Source organism: Myotis lucifugus, unplaced genomic scaffold (assembly GCF_000147115.1).
Source record: "Myotis lucifugus unplaced genomic scaffold, Myoluc2.0 scaffold_90, whole genome shotgun sequence".
Classification (NCBI taxonomy): Eukaryota; Metazoa; Chordata; class Mammalia; order Chiroptera; family Vespertilionidae; genus Myotis; species Myotis lucifugus.
In genome coordinates this window covers 2,038,462-2,055,969 of record NW_005871138.1, presented here as the reverse complement: position 1 = coordinate 2,055,969, position 17,508 = coordinate 2,038,462, and the positions used below count along the sequence as shown (strand labels likewise).

At 36.0% G+C, this 17,508-nt stretch overlaps 1 protein-coding gene across 7 annotated transcripts in view; it reads left to right on the top strand.

The window, feature by feature from the left end:
• NCOA3 (nuclear receptor coactivator 3) overlaps positions 1-17,508 on the top strand; it is a 97,339-nt gene that overhangs the window by 45,159 nt on the left and 34,672 nt on the right. For 4 of the 7 annotated variants that reach the window (XR_002829904.1, XM_006091328.3, XM_006091324.3 and 1 more), the window contains exon 2: positions 1,852-1,933. The exons of 1 other annotated variant lie outside the window; for it this stretch is intronic. The gene's annotated coding sequence lies outside the window, so the exon portion shown is untranslated. Of the gene's footprint in view, positions 1-1,851; positions 1,934-6,457; positions 6,511-6,594; positions 6,619-17,508 lie in introns of those variants that run through there. 2 more of the 7 variants (XM_014458048.2, XM_023756165.1) reach the window with 2 other exon arrangements.

Genomic DNA, 17,508 nt, shown 5'->3' with positions numbered 1-17,508 from the left:
TGTAGGCCTTATGCTCACCCCAAAACTCTTTCCCTTCCCTCAATTAAAGGAGCATCAACAAAAGAACCATTTCTGAAGTGATACTTGATTTAAAACCAGGGCCAGAAATCTTGGATTTTCTTTATAGAAGTTTGGCTTGCCTTTCCCCCCTTTCATCTCCGTCTAATTAAATTGGATATCAGAAAAATTAGTCATAACACATTGGTTTCATTTAAAAACTAAAATGAATGATTGTTTTCTCCTATTTTTCATTTCAGTGTGCTTGGAAAATCTTACATGTCAAGTAATCTTTTGTTTTGGCTGATAGCTTTTATTAAGCATTTATGTATTAAGTACTAATAAGGAATTTTAAGCATTTCTACTTTATCTTTACAAGAGCCTTCTTTGGTGTGATTCCCATTTTAAGATAAATCTAAGTCTCTAAGAATTCTTAAGTTGACTCAGAGGTACCTAGCTAGTAAGTGAGAGTTGAGTCTAGATCTGGTGGACTCCGAAGTTCGAACCATTATGCCAACAACTATTGTGGATCAGGGAGATTTAGCCCAAGAACCAGCTTGTTTTTGTCATATTTCTCAATTATAACCTAGAGACTATATTGTGCTTATAAATAGATGTGTTAGTAGATATATCAGCTGTTTTTATTTGAATGGCACTGATATACTACCTGGATTCTCCTCTTTTTCCTTTGTGTACCACATATGATGTGCTTCCCACCTCCATCCCCTAATTTTCTTACCTTTAATTTGGGTTTCAAAATTACAACAGACCCATCACATCATATAGCTATATTGTGGTTGGGAATTTGCCATGGCTTCGAATATCTCATTTTCTTCTTCTATACCTTCCCAACAGACCTGCCAATTCCATCATGCATGCTGTTGACTTTAGGGCTAGTTATGGTTGTTGTCTTGATATAGCTACTACTAGAGTTAGTGATAGTCAGATTGTTGTTGCTTTATTGTTACATTTGGCCATTCATAAGATGGTGAATTTTGATTTTATTTAAAAAATGTGTTTTTATTGATTTTTTTAAAGGAAGGGAGAGAGACAGAAAGATAAACATTGATGAGAGAGAAACATCATTGATTGGCTGCCTCCTGTTTGCCCCACACTGGGGACTGAGCCCACAACCCGGGCATGTGCCCTGACCAGGAATAGAACCAGCGACCTCTTGGTTCATGGGTCAAAGCTCTACCACTGAGCCACACCGGCTGGATACTTGTTTGTGCACTAGAATCACCTCCACATTAGTGCAAAAGCCTGCCATTTAGATGTTCATTTTTTTATATTTTCCTGTCTTTCATTTAAAAATATTTCCTGTTGGTGACTCAAATGCAGTCTTTCCTAGTGGGGGGAAAAATCCAGGTTTTTTTTTTTCTTGCTTGCTTGCTTACCCCGTCCATCTGTCCATCTGTCTATCCATCCATCCCATTCGTCTGTCCATCCATCTTGTGGGTATTTAAGTACTAGTTTCTGCCAGGGTATTAATAAGTATCTTTAATTGTTATTTGTTAAATACTCTCTTTGGACAGGGGGGGATGTCCCAAGTTCAAATTAGCTATCTGGTTTGATCACATTTCAGGACTTGGAACTGGGTCTCCTCCATTCCACTTTGTGTTATCCATTTTTATAAACCGTGACAAAACATATTGTATATGCCATCCCTGAGTTTTTAAGCAGAAGCAGTAATATATGGCAAAATAAGGCACCAGCTAAAATTCTTCAAAGAGGCCTCTTAATAGCCTTTTTTGTTTTGTTTCATATGTCTAGGGAAAAAGTTAATTTGTGTGTGACCAATAATACTAAGAAAGGGCAATGAAATTCAACATACTTTGTTTTTTAAATCTTCAGGATCAAAATACTTGCTGAACAGCGGAATCAGAGACCAATAAAAATAAACTTCTACTTGAACATCATTTGACTGGTTAGCCAGGTAATCCAGTATTTTTTTTTTTTTGGCTCGATCCTTTGTAATTTTCTGATTTCAACCTCTGAAGATACTACTCTCTTCTTTAATTTATGATTTAATCTTAAACTTGTTTTATATTTCATGGTTTTCTCTTTAATGATTAATTGAATGAATGTATGGTATTGAAATGAGTGAATATGTATGTGTATATATGTATACAGAAACGTAACTTTTTGGGAGAGGAGGGGAACTGTGTTTTACAGTTTAATATGCGGCACTACCCGCCCACCCACCTTGTTCTTATGTGTGAACATTTTTTTCTTTCTTTTTAAATATATTCTTAATTGATTTTAGGGAGGGAGAGGGAGAGATAGAAACATCAATGATGAGAAAGAATCATTGATTGGCTGCCTCCTGCACACCCCCTACTGGAGATCAAGCCCACAACCTGGGCATATGTTCTGACTGGATATCTAACTGTGACCTCCTGGTTCATAGGTTGACGTCAACCACTGAGGCACGCTGGCCAGGCGTGTGTGAATATTTTAATGGTATTTAGTCAAAATCTGAATCAGCCCCATGTGTTTTTACTATTTTTACATTGTGAAGACTATGATTGCTTGTGTGGGCATATAACATTTTATCTAACTCCTAAATTTTATTAGTTCATCAGAATAGAAAAATGAGTATAGAAAAAGTTGCCTTTTCTTGAATTTCATATGAATGGTATTCCTCTTATGCATATATTTTACCTTTTGTAATCATTTCACAGTTCTTGGACATTTTTTTAATTATTTTTTTATTTTTTTCTCTTAGTATTTCAGTTTTGGAAGTTCATATTGATATATCTTCAAACTCATTTTCTTTTTTTTTTCCCCCCTCAGCTGTGTCTAGTCAGCTGATAAGCCCATCAAAGGCAGTCTTCATTTCTGTTAGTGTTTTTTATTTCTAATAGTCCTGTTTACTTCTTTCTTAGTTTCCATCTTTCTGCTAACATTACCTATCTGTCCTTGCATGTTGTCCACTTTTTCCACTAGAGCCCTCAGCATATTAGTCATAGTTAAAACTGCACATTTGGATGCCAGTTTTTTTTTAAGCTATTTTTAAGGAACCTGCTTCTTTCCTATTTACTAGCAAACTTTGGAGGCTTCTTTGCATATATTATCAAAATATGTTTTGATTTTTTTAGTGCTCATGATTTCTCATTTAAGAATATACATGGTCATATAAAAACTTGTACATAAATGTTCATAGTAACATTCATAATAGCCAAAAAAAAAATGGAACAAACTAAATATCTATCAATGGATGAACGGATAAATAAAATGTTATATCTACACAATGAAGTATTATTCAGAAATAAAAAGAAATGAAGTACTGATATATGCTACAACGTGGATGAACTAGAAAGGATTAGGCTAAGTGAAAGAAACTAGTCACAAAGTACTAGATGTTGTATGATCCCATTTGTATGAACTGTCCAAAATAGGTAAATTCATAGAGACAGAAAGTAGGTTAGTGGTTGCCTAAGGTAGGGGTAGGGAAGAGATTGTGTGAGGTTGGGGGAGAATTGTGAGGATAAGGGGAGAGGCAGCTCAAGAGTACTGGGTTTCTTTTTTGGGATAATGAAAATGTTCTAAAATTGTGGTGACAGTTGTATAACTCTGAATATAATAAAAGCCATTGACTCACATACTTTAAGTGTAAGGTAAGTTAATTAGATCTCAGTAAAGTTGTTAAAGAACATAGCTGATGTATTGAGGAATAGTAAGAGCTCTATGATGCCATAAAGGAATTTTATGGAAAAATATTGTTACCTTTCTCATGGCACTGACTTCAGAAGGTTTGCTGTCTCAAACATTCCTGGGTTTCAAAAATAACATGTTAATTGAACTCACCTCAATTTTTAAAAATCAGTCTTTGTTATATTAGTCATCCTGTAATTATAGGGTTAATGTCAATTCTACAACAGTATCTTTTTCAAGTGTCAAGAAAGTTTATATTGAAAATAATTTCTTTTAAAAAATATTTTATTGATTTTTTACAGAGAGGAAGGGAGAAGGATAGAGAGTTAGAAACATCCATGAGAGAGAAACATCGATCAGCTGCCTCCTGCACACCCCCTACTGGGGATGTGCCCACAACCAAGGTACATGCCCTTGACTGGAATCGAATCTGGGACTCTTCAGTCCACAGACCGACGCTTTATCCACTGAACCAAACCGGTCAGGGCTGAAAATAATTTCTTTTTTTTATAATATATTTTATTGATTTTTTTTACAGAGAGGAAGGGAGAGGGATAGAGAGCCAGAAACATTGATGAGAGAGAAACATCGACCAGCTGCCTCCTGCACACCTCCTACTGGGGATGTGCCTGCAACCAAGGTACATGCCCCCGACCGGAATCGAACCTGGGACCCTTCAGTCTGCAGGTCGACGCTTTATCCACTGAACCAAACCGGTCAGGGCTGAAAATAATTTCTTAAAAAAATTAATTCAAAGTCATACCCAGACCTATCTGCAGTGAAATACTTAATGGGTATCTTGCAGCAAAATTGTTTAGAAATCAATTTTTGTTCTCAAGCTTATGATAGTAATTACAAAAAATTACCAAAAAAGCCATAATTTTGGTGGATCTGCTATTTAGGGCTAATTTAAGTGCTGTGGTTTCAAGTGGAAAAGCCAAAGTTATTTTACTTGGGTTAATCAGACCACACTTAGTTTCTTGCCCCCCTTTTATTTTCTTCTTAGGTTTTAAACTTAAAAAAACCCCCACACATTTTTTAAAATTGATTTCAGAGAGGAAGGGAGAGGGAAAGAGATAGAAACATCAATGATGAGAGAGAATCATTAATCTGCTGCTTCCTGCACACACCCCACTGGGGACTGAGCCCACAATTTGGGTATGTGACCTGACCAGGAATCAAACCATGACCTGCTAGTTCATAGGTTGATACTCAGCCATTGAGCCACACCAGCTGGGCAGTTTGAAACCTTTAAGAGTCTCCTTCTATGTATGGAAAGAAGACTGATGACTAATGATACATTTAAAATTGGAGGTAACTGGTTCTGTGATGATATATAGGAAAATATTAATGCATTAATAATGTTAAAGGCTTAAATATTTTGAATTTAATGTTGATCAAACAGTTATTTACTTTAAAAGGTAATTTTTTTGAGCAGAGGTCACATATCAAAAAGCTTCTTTTAACAAAAGACTGAAGGTTAAGCTGGTTTGCTTTGATATTTCTCTTTCAAAATATGTAGAGAAAACTGTTAAAGTTGCAAGATTCATCTTTGACATGAACAACAAATATCTAAATTGCTGTACTAATCTACAATCACCATTTTTCTGCTCTTGGTGAAATGAAAATGAATGGCGATGAGATCTCAGTAAATAGTCAGGGTTCATAAAAAGGACAGTTTTATTACACTTGGAAAATATATACATAAAAATGGTCAGATTGGTAATAACATAGCTCTTGTAGTACTTAATTTTGTAACTTAATTAAGAAATACAATTGGCCTAAATATCAGCACAACTATATAAAAGTGAACTGCTGTACAAATAGTTCAGTTTATTATAAATGGCCCTCTCTCTCATGTGCCAAACTTTTAATTACTTTCTTATGATTCTGTCTTTGTTTCTGAAAACTGTTTTACTAAGACTATTGTTTTTGAACCTGTAAAATATTTAACATAAAGCCTGCATTATTATGAAGCTGATATTGAAAACCTCTAAACTTCTGACCTTGAATAGGATTTGTTATGTGTAACCATTACATGGTGCTGATGGATTCAAAATTACCTTTCCTGGGACTCTGCTTTGTGAAAAATAGTGTGTATTGGGCATGAGTGCATGAGCTGACATTTATCAAGGATAACAGGGGCCTTACTTATTTTAACATTTTAAAGTAACTTTGAACACTCTGCATGTGTGCACACGTGGTCAACATATGTTCCTAAGATATATTTTCCATCATGTATTAATGAAACTAAGTATTACTGTTCTTCAATGAGCTTCATTTATTAAACTCATACTATGTGAGTACACAAACATACTATGTCAGTATACTTTGTGAGTTCACAAAGATCAGTTTAGGATAGTTAATTCACTTCTGTAGACTTTTATCTTTTATAGTTTTTAAATTATAACAACTAAAAATGTACTTAACATTTTTCAGGCAGCACTCCTATTACACAGTGTGTGATTTGGCATTTCTTTCATTCCTCTACTATAACATTTGACCCTAATGTAGAAAACTGAGTTATAAAAATTATTTTTTTTTCTAAATCAACTACTGGTATATTGCTTTTCTGTTTAAAAGGATTTTTATAGAGCTAGTTATTTTACTGGAGGGTAACATAAAGAGAATTGGAATTACATGACTTTTAGTCTTGGTTCTTAGCTTTTTAAAATTTTCTTTAAAATTCGATTGTGATAATTTAGAAAGAATTCTAGAATAAAACTGCAAAGTTCTTCATGTGTTGGCAAACTTGTTAATTAAAATAATGGTAACACCTTTTAATGGTTGGTATGGGTTTCAGATGCTGCAACCCTACAATATATTGATATGCAGATCACATGGACTTGCTGCAAGGTAACGGGAGACATGCTTTGACTTCAAAAGACAAATTGGCCATGCACAGCTATAATCCTCCTGTCTTTTCACTTTTAGAGATGATTCAGTACTATAAGGCCCTGGGAAGTAAGTTAATTTTTTGTGTGTATGACAGTTTTTAATTGGGCTTTTGGTAAGCCTTTTTTGTGGAGTGAAGGTATCAGGGAAATTGTGGCTGTTTTCATTACTTAAATACCTCTCTCCCAATTCCATTTGAAATATAAGAAGCCTGAGTTCTATTCCTTTCCTTTTTTTTTAGCAGTTGAAAAGGGAACCATTTTCTTAAGAATAATGAATAGTGAAAGAAATTTTAAATTTAGGTTAGTTAAATTGCCAATGTCTTTATATTTTAAAAAATTGCAGAGCAATTAATTATGAATTTTAGCATGAATTTTCAAAGAAGAAATTGTCCTTAATTACTTGTGATCCAAGTGCCTTTCTAATAAGAGGTACTGTTTCAATAAATTCTTTTGACAGAGAAGTATACACTATCAGAAAGGTTTAAAAAATATTTGAAATGTTTATATAAGAACACTTTAAGACCATTACCAAAACTTTTTTGTAGATCTTAGCATTTTTGAGAATTTAGTACCTTCCAAAAGACATCTCCATCATTCCCTCTTAGGTACCAAGGTTTAGGTAATTTACTTAAGTTATTCAGCTAATATAGGAGTTAGAAAATGCAAATAACTACATTGTTTCCTGAATTTATCTGGATGGTAGATGTAGTTACTTTATAATTAAAGAGGCAAATTTCATTAAAAAAAAATTAACCTTGATTCTAGAGAAAGCTGTTTTTTCAAGCCTGCCATTTGCCTTTTCTTTTTTGGGGGGAGGTTATATGGTTTTTAATTCTTTAAGCAACTTTGTTAAAGTGATGGCATATCCATTTTAGAGAATGAGAAATGGAAGTTCAGAGATTAAAATTTGTTAATATTATGCTGGGGTTTATATAAACTATTTTTCCTTCATTGTGCTGCGTTCTGGTTGGTTTCATCAGTTTTCTTATCCACTTTACTCTATGTGTGTGTGTTGTTATAGTCTAGGAATTAATGCTGTTGAGTTTTGGTTCTGGATATGGGTTTAAGTATCTCATGTTAACCAAATCTATCCAGAGTTCGGATATCTGTTGCTCAGCTAATGGGCAGTACTATCTTTTTTAATACTTTATAATATATGAAAGTTTATAATTCATTCTTTTCACAACCACTTATTTTGTTTCTTTTCATCTATTTTTTCACTCATCGATTCTTTATCTCATTAAGAATCAAACAGCCCTGACCGGTTTGGCTCCGTGGCTAGAGCGTCGGCCTGCGGACTGAAGGGTCCCAGGTTCGATTCCGGGCAAGGGCATGTACCTTGATTGTGGGCACATCCCCAGTAGTGGGTGTGCAGGAGGCAGCTGATAGATGTTTCTAACTCTCTATCTCTCTCCCTTCCTTTCTGTAAAAAATCAATAAAATACATTTTAAAAAAAGAATCAAACATTTATTTTAAACTTCTTTCCAGTTCATTTTATTGGGTGGTGAGTTTATCTTCAGATATTGATGAATTTCTTGGCCATCTTTCTTAGTTCTGTTTTCAAGTACACTTGAGAATTTTAGTTTACAATTTGCATCTTGAGTGGGAAATGTATTTTTCTTCTTTTGGTGCCCTTCATGTATGCCACTCTCCCTGCCCCTGGCACTCCTGGCTCTATTTTTGAAAAAATATATTTTTATTGATTTCAGAGAGGAAGAGAGAGAGAGATAGAAACATCAGTGATGAGCTAGAATCCTTGGTCGGCTGCCTCCTGCACGCCCCTTCCTGGGAATCGAGTCTGCAACCCGGGCACGTGCTCTTCACCATAATCGAACCCAGGACCCTTCAGTTCGCAGGTCAACGTTCTATCCATTGAGCCAAACCAGCTAGGGTGTAACTTTTTAAAAAAAATATGTTTTAGTTGATTTTTAGATACAGAAGAAGGAGAGGGATAGAGAAATAGAAATATTGATGAGAGAGTCACTTTGATTGGCTGTCTCCTGCACCGACCCCCCTACTGGAATTGAGCCTGAAACCAGTAATCAAACCCATGACCTCTTGGTTTCTGGGTCGATGCCCAGCTGTTCAGCCCACACCGGCCAGGCCCTAACTCTATTTTTTGTTGATTTTACCCATATATACCATACCTTCAGTCGAGGTTCAGGATTCCATGCTGAAGTATTAATTGCAATATCAGAAATATGCATGACTCAGGTTTTGTGTATATTGCCCTTTCTTCAGCTGCAGTGACAGTTTGCTATAATCAGTAACTAGCTATTGATAATTGCTTTTTTCCTCACCTTCCTTTCAGAAATCTTTTGTTCCGTTTCTACCTATGAGCCTTGCTTTTGGTCCTGTTATCTTGTGCATGATTTGATTTCTTGATTGTCTTCGCTAATTTCTGGTCCTGGAGCTCTGTGGTTCCATGGAGTCATCAGTTCATTACCTTGTATTTGCTAAGTTTTGGTCCAAAGATATATTTGTGATATTTGAGCATGGCTGTCTTTCTATATAATAAAAATATTTTGTCATTATTGTATATGGAGCAAGGGGGAAAAGTGTGTTTGGTTGAAAGCAATAATCCACTATGTAATTTTATCAGGAATTCCTTTGTTCTCTTAATCTCACAACATGGCATAGTTATACAGATGGTTCCCTACTTAAAATGGTTTGACTTAAGATTTTTGATGATGCGAAAGCAGTACACATTCAGTAGAAATATACTTTGAATTTTCTTTTTCCTGGACTAGTGATATGTGTGGTACGATACTCTCTTGTGATGCTGGCCAGCAGCAGTGAGCCTCAGCTCCCACAAGGGTACACAATCCGTACTCTACAGTGTTTTGTTAGATGATTGTGCCCAACAGTAACTAACTAATGTAGGCGTTCTGAGCATGTTTAAGGTAGGCCATGCTAAGCTATGATGTTCAGTAGGTTAGGTGTACTAAATGCATTTTTTACTTTAAATATTTTCAACTTGAATGGGGTTATTTCAGTTTATGATGGGTTTATTGGGATGTAACCCCACTATAAGTTGATGAGCTTCTGTATAGGTCTACAGATAGTGGATACGGAAATATTTATTAAGTCCATGTGGAGGATCTTGGAGAAACCATAGCAGTTTTAAACCCTGAACTCCAACATTAATCTAGCTCAGTGGTTCTCAAAGTGTGGTTGATGGACCCTTGGGAGTCCTTGAGAACCTTTTGTGGGGTCCACAGAGTTCAAACAGTTTTTATAGTATATGTTATTTGCCATTCTCATCCTGCTGATATTTGTACTGATGGTGCAAAAGCAGTGGTGCATAAAGCTGCTGGCACATTAGCATGGATCACGGCAGTGGCACCACCAGACCGTTCTTCACTCATAGTTAAAGAAAAAACCCACCCATTTCCCACTCAGGATTGTCCTTGATAAAGCAGAAAAATTGCTCATTTCGTTAAATCTTCCCTTTTGAGTACTATATTTTAAATATTCCGTCTAGTGAGAATGGAAAACATGCAGAAAGCACTTCTGCCTAGGTTGTCTTGGGGAAAAGCACTTGGGCAATGGGCTTTTGTCCTGAATTGGCCACTTTCTTCATGGAATGCCATTTTACTCGAAAGAACTATGGTTATTGAAACTTGGATTTTGCTGACAGTTTCTTAAAAATGAGCAAGGTGAACCTAGCTCTTCAAGGAAAACATCTAACGTGTTGATAGTGGTAAAATTTGAGTTTTAAGTGAAAATTGTTGGTAAATTTGAATCTGCCACCATGAGTATAACATCTTCTCAGCACTCAAACTTTTAGGGTAAGATGGGTGGTGATATTAATGTGGAGTTTTTGATATTGTATAATGAAAATATCAGTATTTGAAAATCTGCTTAATCAGTGAACTAGTATTATCCAGATGACAATGATGTTATAAAATCATGCATGGGTTAAAGATTTGTTCAGAGTGCAAGGGAGGTCATTATATTTTACTGTTACAGCATGAAAGCTCATTGATATGGTTGCAACTAACTTTTAAGAAAGTACCACGTGTTAGCCCTGGCTGGGTAGCTCGGTTGGTTAAAGCGTCATCTCTCTACACCAAAGTTTCAGGTTCAATCCCCAGTTAGGGCACATACAAGAAACATCCAAGGAATGCATAAATAAGTAGAACAACAAAATATCACTGTTTTTCTCTCTGTGTCTTTCTCTCCCTTCCTCTATGTCTCTAGAGTTAATAAATACATAAAAATTAAAAAGCGAAGTACCACTGGCTGGCATGGCTCCGTGGTTGAGCATCGACCTATGAACCAGGAGGTCACGGTTCGATTCCCGGTCAGGCCACATGCCCAGGTTGAGGGCTCGATCCCCAGTGTGGGGTGGGCAGGAGGCAACCGATGAATGATTCTTTCTCATTGATTTTTCTATCTCTCCAACTTTCCTCTTTGAAATCAATAAAAAATATTTTTAAAAAAAGCAAAGTACCACTTTTCAAGTTTTAGCATAATATCAACGAAAGTTCTCTCTTAATTATTTGTAAATGACTATTGAAATAGTCCTTCCTTTTACAAGTACATGTTTCTTTTAGGCTGGATTTCCTTTTTAGTTTTAACCAAAATAACATATTGCAACAGATTGAGTGGAGAAATAGATAAGAGAATTCAACTATTCCTACGTCAGACAAAAGAGTTGTAAAAATGTAAAGCAGTGCCACCTCTTTCTTGGAATTGTTTTATTTCAAAAAAGTTATTTTTTTATAAAATTTTTAACATATAATGGGATTATTATAAAATGAATTAGTATTTCAAATGTTTCTAAGTTTTAATGTATAATATGGTAAATACTGATAGATATAACCCAAATAACAAAAGCTTTTTGGGTTCTAAATTTTTAACAGGTAAAGGAATCCTGATATCAAAAAGGTTGAGAAGCACTGAACTAGTAAATTTGGTTGGAACTCTAGAAGCATTTGACATAAACCTTTCACCTTGCTGTATGTATTTGTTAGCTGTAGCACATCTAGTTCCTGCTATACAGCAGTCTGTTCTGTCCTGCTTCAACATGAAGGGCGCCTGAGCACACCAGTAAAGCTTGGCCAGTTTCAAGGGCATGTCGTCGTCCTTAACCTGAATGTCTCTTTCAGTAGTAAGAACCACATTGACTGAAGAGGGTTAGGACTTTGAACAACTATCATGTATAACATTGTGTATTCTGTCAGTACTCAGTTCCTGCTTTTGAATTACAGATCAGGCATTAATTCTCAGTGGAGACCTTTTAGAGCACACAAACACATTTTGTGATTCTATACTTAACCAGATCAACAGTTTTCAACCAGTGTGTTGCAAAAATTTTTTAAAAACTGTATTTAGTTAGGGGAACTGACCTCTTTTCCCTTAGATTTTTCAAATAAAAAAAGGACAACAGCCAATACAACAATGGCTGTCTGGTGTGAATGCCCTGTCTTGAACCATAAATATAAAAGTCATATAATAGAATTGCATGTTATTGGTCATGTTGCATAATAATGTTGCATCTGATTGGTTAATTCTTGGTACCAGAAATCCTTATATGCATGGTTTTTAAAAAAGTCACTTTGGAGTCAAAAGGGAAGGTAATTACTATTGTTTTTTTCTTTTTTTGTAAATCAATAAAAATTAAACCTATTTTTTGTCAGATTGGCAAAAAATAGAATATTTTTTGGTGTGCTGCAGAATTTTAATTAGTTTATGTGTGCATGAGATGAAAAGGTTGAAAATCACTGTACTAGATTATTGATCCTGACACTGGATCATCAGCTAATCGAAGGCAAAACACTTTGTCTGTTTTGATCAGCAGTTCATCCCAAGTACATGGCATAGGGAATTTGAACTCCTTTGTCTATGTAGACAACACTCAATACATTGAATAGTGACCACTCCTTTTTATTTTATTTTTTGTTAATCCTTACCCGAAGATACTTTTTCCATTGATTTTTTTTTATTTTAGAGAGAGAATGGAAGGGAGGAGGAGATACAGAAAGAGAGAAACAGATTTCACTTTGCCACTAACCTTTAAGATGGGAGAGAGGGACACATTGACTGCTCGTGCCCTGGTTGGGCTGAGAATCAAGGCATGTGCCCTTGATAGGAATTGAATCCATCCTTCAGCCAGCAAGTGGATGCTATAACCATTAAGCAAAACTGGGTAGGACTAACCACTCTTTTTTAAAAAAATAAGTATGTTTTTATTGATTTCAGAGAAGAAGGGAAAGGGATAGAGAGATAGAAACATCAATGATGAGAGAGATTGGCTGCCTCCTGCACACCCCACACTGGGGATTAAGTCTGTAACCTGGGCATGTACCCTGACCAGGAATCAAACCGTTACCTCTTGGGTTCATAGGTCGACGCTCAATCACTGAGCCATGCCAGCTGGCCTGACCACTCCTTTTTTTTTCAAAAACAACAACAACACACTTGTTTTATTGAGAAATAATTGACAGCATGATGGTTTGATTTATTTATTTTTTTTTTTTTGGTTTGATTTATATACATTGTGAAATGATTACCACAGTAGATTCAGTTAACATCCATCATCTCATATGGAAAGGAAAAGGAGAAAAAAACCCACAATTTTTTTTCCTTGTGATGAGAACTCTTAGGATTGACTTTGAACAGCTTTCCTATATATCATATAGAAGTGTTAACTGTAGTCGTCATACCGTACATTACATTCCTGGTAATTAATGACCACTTTTAAGACACTTGCTGAAGTGGGTTTTGATTTTAGCCAGTTTAGTTGTATGAATGATTTTATAAGAGTTCATAATTAAAGTTTTGCCTCAGATATTCTCTAGCAATGAGGTGCCCCCCGCATCATTGCCTAGACATGCATAGGCAGGTTTTATGAAGTTTAGAAAGAAGCTCTTTAAAGTCATGAATCATGAAACTGATCTATAAACAGCAACAACAACAAACAAAACCCCAAGCTATGTTTTATTTTAAATGATTGATGCTCTTTTTGTCCTATTTCTTGTATTTTATATTCTTGCTGAAAATTTCTTCCCTGGAACAATCTTGACTTAGAGGCACAGTTTTTTGTGTTTTTTTTTTTTTAAGCTCCACGTGGTCTATAGTAGCTATATTTTGAAGGGGACTAGGAAGGCAGTTGAGGTTATTGTTCAGTTTAGACTTTGATACTTTTTAACATTTCTACCAGTGCTACCCCACCTTCCAACATGTAAGTGATGTTAAGAGTGCTTTAAAATTTTCTTTTTGGACTTTGACATATATGTTCTCATATTATTGTTATCCTGAAATCAATAATGACTTTTGGAGATTTATTTGAAGAGAGAAATTCTGTTTGTAGGCATGTAACTTCTAGGGATATAGAAACATTATTTTAAAAAAGGATTCTTTTGAATTTAAAGTAATTTAGTCTAGGAATGGAACAAGATGTGAGGTCAGAAAAAGAACACACGCACACGCACGCCCCCGGCGCGCCCCCCCCCCCCCCTTCTCCAGCAAAGACTGGGCCACAGACTAACCTGCAGTAATGATGATGATCCATACAGGAAGTCTTATGAATTTGATTTGCCATGTTGTGTTGCTAGAGTTAGAAACAATCAGCTTTAACCCCTTTGCTTTTAGAGAAGGAACTCTGTTTTTCCTTTGATACATCTTACTCTTTTTCTTCTACCCTCAGTACCTTTTCTTTTTGAAAAATTAATTCAACGTGCTTTATTGGCTTTGAATTTCCACATTGTTAGTTTTTGTAGTATTAGTGTCATAAGTAAACCTGTAGCTTTTGATATTGGTGGACAGGGCTAATTTCAATAATGTAGGGGAGTAGTGTCTTGGTACTTTTAAGTTTCTTACTCTGCAAGTCCTCCAATATAGGAATAGCTGTTTTGCTATTAACCCATGGTGAGTATTCCCTGTGTCATTCATTGCTTTCTTAGTGCCACTTTCTTTAGCAGTTCTGCCCCTCTTTGCCATTTGGTTACCAGGTGGCTAATGCTGATAGCTCTTAAGTTTTAAAATTTCTTCTAATGTCTTCCTCTTCTGAGGCAGATAGAAAGAATGGATTAGGAGAGAATGGGTCACATGTTGTGGTCATCTCTTCTTTACATCTTTATTGCTTATTAATTACACGTGTATCATATTTTATTTCTCCTCTGTGCACACACACCCCTAACTCCTCACTGCTTATCTTAATTTAGTACTTTACCACTTACCTCAAGGGGGCTAAAAGCTTGGTTTTCTCTTCTTCCTCTCCTGCTTATATTTTCATTATGTATCAAGGGACAACCTTATGTATAAACAGTACTTTTGAAATAAACTTATGTCTGTCAAAGAAAAATTAAACCACAAATCTAGATGTAAAAAGAGATAAATAAAAAAGAACCACTGTGTACTTTGAAGGTGTTTGGATGTCCTCTTCAGAATCTTCTAAAAGGTGCTACTTATTCTTTATACCTTTTTATCTTAAGAACACAGATATCTATGACAGTACACTGGTATTTTCATAACATTATATTAGCTACTGGCTACAACTCACTACACTATTCAGTGGGAAGTTGTTTTGAATTCCAGTCAGCTATTTGTATGTTGAGGTTAGCCTGTATAGTCCTGGCTAATTTATTTGTCTGAATCTTTTTAATTTGTTGCCATATGGGATATTCATAGCTATTTGTTTTTCAAATGAGAGCAAAATTAGTGTTGCTGAGTATACATCTTTGTTCTTGGTATTTTGTACCTCTGAGGGATCACCATTATTCCCTATGCTTGCTTTGCATTTTTATCCTTACAATATACATATGGTATGTGAGATGTGATTAGCCCCAGTTTTTTACAGGTGATAAGCTTTTTACAGGTGACAAAAGTTTACCTTTTAGTGAAATTGAGATTCACCTCTCAAGTTTGATTCTAATAAATCCCCATTGTCTTTTTATTGTATCATAGTACATTAGCTGAAGGATTCCAAATCCTTGAGTTTTAGTTTTGATAGCTTGAAGCTACTATATTTTTTGGAATGGGAATACCCAAGTGAATATTACATGTTAGGAAGAAGCAAATACGTTCTACAAAGGTTTCCCTCTCTCTCCCCAATGAATCTTCTTTGTATTTTAGGAAGATTATAGAGTTAGTCAGAAGTACAGCTAATAAGATGGGAAGAAGTGGAAAGAGTTGGAGAAAGGAACAAGGGGGACTGGTGGTAGTTGTAAAAAAGAAAGAGGAAGGAGTTTGTAATAAAAGTCTCATACAAGTTTTTATAATGGTTCAGAGTTTATATGAGGAAAGGGGGGGCAGGAAAGTGAAGAGGAGGGGGGTGTGATGTTATAAAAAAAAGTATGAAAAGTGATTAGGACAAAGAAGGGAAAACTTCTAATTGGGAGAGTTGGGGATGCTTTAACCAGAGGTGACGGTTGAGCTTGATCTTGAAGGATACGTTACGAGTATTCTAGATAGAAGAGAGATGAAGGGGAGATATAAAGAGAAGTTAGACTTAAGGTTAAAAACAAAAGAAATATTTCAGTGATAATTCTTGGTCAAAATTCTCTTTTAGCATGGGTCACTTGGGTGGCTGCTGATAGTGGTGGTGATGAGGAGGAAGTATGACTGATGGTGTTGTTTAAAATGAAGCCAGAATCAGGTTTATGAAGTATAAGTTTAGCTATGTTCTTATGTATGAACTAGAGGCCTGATGCACGAAATTCGTGCAAGGGTAGGCCTTTGCGGCCCTGGCTGTCTCATGGCCCCACCCTGCCTGCACCCGCTTTGGCCTGGTGCTGCCCATGTCTTCTGCCACACACTCCCGGTTTTCCGGTTCTGCGGAGCCCCCCGATTGATCGCCCTGCAAAGGGTGGCTTGGGCCTCCCTCTTTGGGGCAATCATGGGGCAATGGTGGGCCCCCCGACCAATCTCATTGCACCCGCCTTGGCTGGCCTGGTGCCAGTGCATGTCATAGTGTGGTCGTTCGGACGGTTGTTCTACTGTTCGGTCATTCAGTTGATTTGCATATTTTGCTTTTATTATTATAGATAGATCCAGTGCATTAAATTGTAGGAGTCAGTGTAACCTTTAAAACAACTAAGGAATTACCCAACTATTTAGTATGCTGTCAGGAGAGGGTAATATGATTTAGATGGAATTGGCTTGTTTAACTCCCTCTGCACAATGTATATTTGTGAACCTCAACTCTGTTCTTATGTAGAGCTTGAAAAGTCTCTTGGCAACAAGCTTCCAGTTGCATCCAACACCTGCCTTGGCTAATTGGTATGCCCAGTTCTGGTACTAGAGCCTCTGTGGAGTTTGTGTTTGAGTTTGACTTCATCAAATTTAAAATGGAGCAAAAATGTGAAGGGCCTTTGGGATTGGCCTGTTGATTGAGAATGAAAAGGCAAACATAGAAAGAGAGAAGAGGGAATGAAACCTTGTGGATAAAATGACTATTAATTTACATTCGGATGCTTTTCAACTCAACTTACATATTAAAAATAGTATATTTTATTTGGTTGCTCTCTGGTAGCTCCTTTCCATATTTGCTGGCATTATAAATAAAGATAGAGGAAAAGAATGACCAGGTCCTGAGATTATAGTGTTTTCTGGCACATGTCTGCACCAAGGTTGTTTATTGTAGACACCATTTATACAGTTTTTTAAAAAAAATGGTAAGCTGGTAGGTTTCCTATCATCTGTGTTCCCATGTACTTTATTATAGTGTGTTCATTTGAACACTTACAAAATTATTTTGTATTTGTTTAAATATTTTCCACTTCTGCTAGCCTGAGGTCTAGCAGTGTGTGGTGTCAATTCATTTCTATTTCCTGGACCTAAAATGGTTTTGGGCATGTGTTTGAGCTGAAATGGAATTAAATTGAAAAATGGATTGCATTAGGTAGTTTATACTTTATCCCACCAAACATAACAGGTTATCAGCAACAGAACAAAAAGATATTGCCAGTTAGTTTTTTATCTGGAACTTTCCTCCTCTTTTCCTCCCTC